Source organism: Scylla paramamosain, chromosome 14 (assembly GCF_035594125.1).
Source record: "Scylla paramamosain isolate STU-SP2022 chromosome 14, ASM3559412v1, whole genome shotgun sequence".
In the NCBI taxonomy this organism is placed as follows: domain Eukaryota; kingdom Metazoa; phylum Arthropoda; class Malacostraca; order Decapoda; family Portunidae; genus Scylla; species Scylla paramamosain.
This window is the reverse complement of record NC_087164.1, coordinates 6,048,693-6,054,922: the sequence shown is the minus strand read 5'-3', so window position 1 is coordinate 6,054,922 and position 6,230 is coordinate 6,048,693. Positions and strand designations below refer to the sequence as shown.

General features: G+C 41.1%; 1 long non-coding RNA gene across 2 annotated transcripts in view; it reads right to left on the bottom strand.

Moving 5' to 3' along the window:
• The window catches only part of LOC135106684 (uncharacterized), a 132,828-nt gene extending 128,858 nt beyond the window's left edge, over positions 1-3,970 (bottom strand). For both annotated transcript variants that reach the window (XR_010271404.1, XR_010271405.1), the window contains exon 1: positions 3,744-3,970. This is a non-coding gene — a long non-coding RNA (uncharacterized LOC135106684). The remainder of the gene's footprint in view (positions 1-3,743) is intronic.
• Positions 3,971-6,230: the final 2,260 nt, after the last annotated feature.

Genomic DNA, 6,230 nt, shown 5'->3' with positions numbered 1-6,230 from the left:
CTCGTGCTATACATGATAGAGAGGTGGCCCACAAAAGGTACTTAAGCCTTCCTTCACCAGAATCTCATGCACTTTATATTTCTGCCCGGAACCATGCCAAGTCTGTTCTCCAACTAGCCAAAAACTCCTTCATTAACAGAAAATGTCAAAACCTTTCAAGATCTAACTCCCCTCGTGATTTCTGGCATCTAGCCAAAAATATCTCCAATAACTTTGCTTCTTCTTCTTTCCCTCCTCTACTTCAACCAGATGACACCACTGCTATCACATCTATTTCTAAAGCTGAACTCTTTGCTCAAACCTTTGCTAAAAACTCTACCTTGGACGATTCTGGGCTTGTTCCTCCCTCTCCTCCACCCTCTGACTACTTCATGCCACGTATTAAAATTCTTCGTAATGATGTTTTCCATGCCCTCGCTGGCCTAAACCCTCGGAAGGCTTATGGACCTGATGGGGTCCCTCCTATTGTTCTCCGAAACTGTGCCTCCGTGCTTGCACCTTGCCTAGTCAAACTCTTTCAGCTCTGTCTGTCAACATCTACCTTTCCTTCTTGCTGGAAGTTTGCCTACATTCAACCTGTTCCTAAATAGGGTGACCGCTCTAATCCCTCAAACTACCGTCCTATTGCTTTAATTTCCTGCTTATCTAAAGTTTTTGAATCTATCCTCAACAGGAAGATTCTTAAACATCTATCACTTCACAACCTTCTATCTGATCGCCAGTATGGGTTCCGTCAAGGCCGCTCTACTGGTGATCTTCTGGCTTTCCTTACTGAGTCTTGGTCATCCTCTTTTAGAGACTTTGGTGAAACTTTTGCTGTTGCCTTGGACATATCAAAAGCTTTTGATAGAGTCTGGCACAAAGCTTTGATTTCCAAACTACCCTCCTACGGTTTCTATCCTTCTCTCTGTAACTTCATCTCAAGTTTCCTTTCTGACCGTTCTATTGCTGCTGTGGTAGACGGTCACTGTTCTTCTCCTAAATCTATTAACAGTGGTGTTCCTCAGGGTTCTGTCCTGTCACCCACTCTCTTCTTATTATTCATTAATGATCTTCTAAATCAAACTTCTTGTCCTATCCACTCCTATGCTGATGATACCACCCTGCACTTTTCCACGTCTTTTCATAGACGTCCAACCCTTCAGGAGGTAAACATATCACGCAGGGAAGCCACAGAACGCCTGACTTCTGATCTTTCTAAAATTTCTGATTGGGGCAGGGCAAACTTGGTATTGTTCAATGCCTCAAAAACTCAATTCCTCCATCTATCAACTCGACACAATCTTCCAGACAACTATCCCCTCTTCTTCAATGACACTCAACTGTCCCCCTCTTCCACACTGAACATCCTCGGTCTGTCCTTTACTTATAATCTGAACTGGAAACTTCACATCTCATCTCTAGCTAAAACAGCTTCTATGAAGTTAGGTGTTCTGAGACGTCTCCGCCAGTTTTTCTCACCCCCCCAGCTGCTAACTCTGTACAAGGGCCTTATCCGTCCATGTATGGAGTATGCTTCACATGTCTGGGGGGGTTCCACTCATACTGCTCTTCTAGACAGGGTGGAATCAAAAGCTTTTCGTCTCATCAACTCCTCTCCTCTAACTGACTGTCTTCAGCCCCTCTCTCACCGCCGCAATGTTGCATATCTAGCTGTCTTCTACCGCTATTTTCATGCCAACTGCTCTTCTGATCTTGCATGCCTCCCCTCCTTCCGCGGCCTCGCTGCACAAGACTTTCTTCTTTCTCTCACCCCTATTCTGTCCACCTCTCTAACGCAAGAGTTAACCAGTATTCTCAATCATTCATCCCTTTCTCTGGTAAACTCTGGAACTCCTTGCCTGCTTCTGTATTTCCACCTTCCTATGACTTGAATTCCTTCAAGAGGGAGGTTTCAAGACACTTATCCACCAATTTTTGACCACTGCTTTGACCCTTTTAAGGGACTGGCATTTCAGTGGGCATTTTTTTTATTAGATTTTTGTTGCCCTTGGCCAGTATCCTTCCTACATAAAAAAATAAAAAATAAAAAATAAATAAATAAATATATATATATATATATATATATATATATATATATATATATATATATATATATATATATATATATATATATATATATATATATATATATATATATAAAGCGAGCGAGAGTGGGAGGCTGAGCAGGTGATGGAGGGGCGGCAGAGGCTTGTTAGCACAGCCCGGGAAGGATTCTGGTCTGAAATGATGTCAAAAGGCTTTTAAATCATATAAGGTGAGAGCTTCCCTTCCTCTTTCACGCTCCTGTGCCGTACTTCACATAAAGTCGTTCATATCTCCCAAAAATAACTGTTTTGTACTTATTCCGAGGGATGAGTCCAGTGGAAATAGGCAAGTAAAAAGGACTAACGAGCATATATAATGTGTGTGTGTGTGTGTGTGTGTATGTGTTAATCATTTCCTGCTACAACTCCCGTCAGAAGCGCCGTGCGCTAGAGAAGGTAAGAAGACACTGGGCGGAACGTACAGTACATACCATGCTCCTTCCCTGCATTTACAGTGTGTGCCTCTCTCTCTCTCTCTCTCTCTCTCTCTCTCTCTCTCTCTCTCTCTCTCTCTCTCTCTCTCTCTCTCTCTCTCGCTGGGTTCTGTTGTTACCTATAACTTCATTTTATATAGTCTTTGAATTATCTATCTATCTATCTATCTATCTATCTATCTATCTATCTATCTATCTCGTTTCATCACCACACACTTTCATGAACGTTTTCACCACTTTTCTCACCCCATAATTAATGTTTTTGCTGTTTTCTTTCTAAAGAATAAATGATTTTCACGAAACAAAAGGGCGATAACAATGAACGTAGGACTCAGGTGAAAACACAAAACACCGCACACGAGACATGGACACCCTGAACGTGGCACTAATATGGCTCTCCCTTGACGCTGATTAGCCGCACCATTTAGCGTGCATCACCTGTTCCTGGTGGGCCACGCTCGTCCGTCACATGGTTAGCTCCGGCATATGTGTGAGATAATAATGCGTATATTTTCCTATGTTGTGCACAATCCATTTGAATGATACTTCCTTAACGACACTTTAACAAGTGAAGATCGTTACGTTCCTACTTAAGTGTACTTCTGAAACATAATTTACAATTCATAATGTTACAGGTATCTCTTACCAGATCATAACATATGTGGAGAATAATAATTTCTAGTATATGCAAATGTTAATGGACAAACATGATGCGAAAAGCAGTAATGGTGGTGGTGGTGGTGGTGAACAGGAAGATAGGAATACTAACCATTCGGTTTTTCATTTGCTTCATTTCATTTTACTCATAATTAACAATTATAATGTAATTTATGTAGCAGCAATAATTTTTGTACCGCTGGTTAGCACACCAATGATCAACAATGGTTACGATGGATGGCTGCCAATCATACAGGCAGTAATGTTTCTCCCTTGTCACTTTCACTCACTGTACCCTCCATATTAGTTCGGTTGCCGATGTTCCCTTTGTACTACAGTCACTTAAACTGTAAACTCCATCAAAGCTTCCACTGCTATTAGCAACTCTATTATGTATTCATATATAATAATCTTTGATAGCTACAATCATCACCAGTCACGGTCTTTGCCGTCATTAACTCCATCCACCAAACTCATTACTTTTATCACTACCACCATCAACACCACACCACACAACACAAGTCAGTACTTAGCGATAATCATTCCTACCCTACATTAAACTCACCTGTCAGGTCCTGGGCTGGGGGGAAAGGCGATTCAGAGCACGCTTCACTTGCTTTATTCACACAACACACGAATTCGTTTGTTAGAGTAATGTATCTTGGTCACTTTTAACAATAAATAAACTTAGCTGTATAGTTACGCACACGATCACATTGCCATCTCCATCATTTGACCGCGTGAGGTTGCGGTACTCGTGGAGTGAGTGAGTAGTGGAAGGAGCTTGATGTGAGGAGCTGCCTCTAGGAGGCGCATGGGTGATGGCTCACGTGTGATTGGTCAAGGGATGGGAGTAGATAAGTAACAGCCAATCACGATGAACGATTACGTCACTGTTTCTTTATTGCTGTGTACGTAACCTAAGAGGATGTAGTGAATTTCGTAACAGTAGCGAACAGCATCAAAGATTTGAGAATATTCACATACGTTACTAGCTTATCATATATTTATAATAAAGAAAATTCGCGAATTTAAACATTTCACACACACACACACACACACACACACACACACACACACACACACACACACACACACACACCTCAATTCTTCAAGGGAAAAGCTATCTTGCTTTCACTTTGGACTGTTAATAAATGAAAAACCTTGAGAATTCTACTGAGAAAATCAATAATGCACCGTGTGTGTGTGTGTGTGTGTGTGTGTGTGTGTGTGTGTGTGTGTTTCACGAAATTTAAAGGCGATAAAAATGAGGTGCGACAAACCATCACATAGAAAACGGCAACTGGAATAACAGAGAAAACGATTTTAGTTGGGGAAACAGCATTATTTTCAATTAGTATACAAAGTCTGACATATTAACAGTTTCATAAAATATATTACACTGTTTTATCGCTAACAAACTAAAAAAAAAAAAGAAATTGTATATCTGCAAAAAAAAAAAAAGTGTAAAAAGAAATCCCAGTTGTGCCGAACTTAGAAATATGAACAGCTTACGAAAATAAATCCAGTGTCTCTGAAAGGAGCACTCTTCTATTTTCAAAACTATCACCAGCATGGTCTTCGATACAGCCATCGCCACGTCCCCCCACGCAACACCAATACTTGGTCACCACCATCACCTTCCTCTACGCTTTAATCCTTAGTAGGGTCGGCTGCTCTTATAACGTTGTCGCCTGTACCATCCGTCATGTACACCTCCTTCACCCAGCCCCAGTTGCCTCATGTCTCTCTCATTCCATCCCTTCTTCTAAATCTCCGTCTTCCTCTCGATCCTCTCCCTTCCACTTGGCTCCTCCATGCCCTTTTCACAGGGTTATCTTCCTTCATCCCCAAGACATGACCAAACCTTCTCTTGCTTTCTCCGTTATGAGTCAGTACCACCACCGCCGATACACAAATAGCCGTCATGCACATCCCCGCCACGATAACTTCACAGTGACCCTGATACCGGCGTCCATTGCTAGCTATTCTTGCCTGCAGATGTGCACCGCTACCACCAACACCACATCGAAAATTTCAACAATAACAAGGCCTTGCTCTGCTCCACCCTGCTTTACCACATGTTATTTAATGCATGAATAGATATTTTTCCTATATATTTTCTTTCTATGTACTCTTACGTATATACTGTCACAGTCTTAGAGATATCCTTATTTTTTTTTTTTTTTTTCATTACCATAACGACCACATCTGTCAACACCATCACTACCATAACAAACCATTGGTATTATCAAGAACTTCCTCACTCCCCCAGTGCAATTATAAGTCATTACAATTAACAGAATCACCAGCTACACTACCACAAATGATGCAACGGTGCCTCAAACGCCAATCATCACCATACTTGTAAATACCTCCACTATCAACAAGAACAACAACAAACACCGATCTAACCACCACCAGTGCTAATAGCAGAAATACGTACCATCATCGTAACCACACAAGTATACTAAAAACATCAAACACTACCACAACCACCTATATCAGTGTTACCAGTGCATCATCGCTACCACTACCAGTGCCACTACCATCTTCAAGAACAATAAGAAAGCCATTACCACATTGTTACTGCCATCACTACCTCTGTGACACACACACACACACACACACACACACACACACACACACACACCTCATCCATCATAACTACGTCGATGAACGCAACAAATATTATCTTGCAGCCACAGACATAGACACCATAGTTGTTGCTGTGATGGTGGTGGTAGTGTTGGTGGATTTGGAGACGGTGATGGCATATTGACAACATGTGCATATACATATACAAAGGGAAGACGCTTTTCCTGGAGATACTCACAGATGATTTAAGACGCTTTTTCTGGAGATGCTCAAATATAGATGATTATGTTTATGATTTATAAATACTTACGTTTAGTAACACCAAGGTCTCAGTATAAAACGAACAAGAAAAAAAAAGAATGGATAAAATTATACACTGTACAAATAAAAGAAAAAAAAGAAAAAGCGAATGGGATTGATATTACATGGCGCCGAACTACACACATTTTGCAGA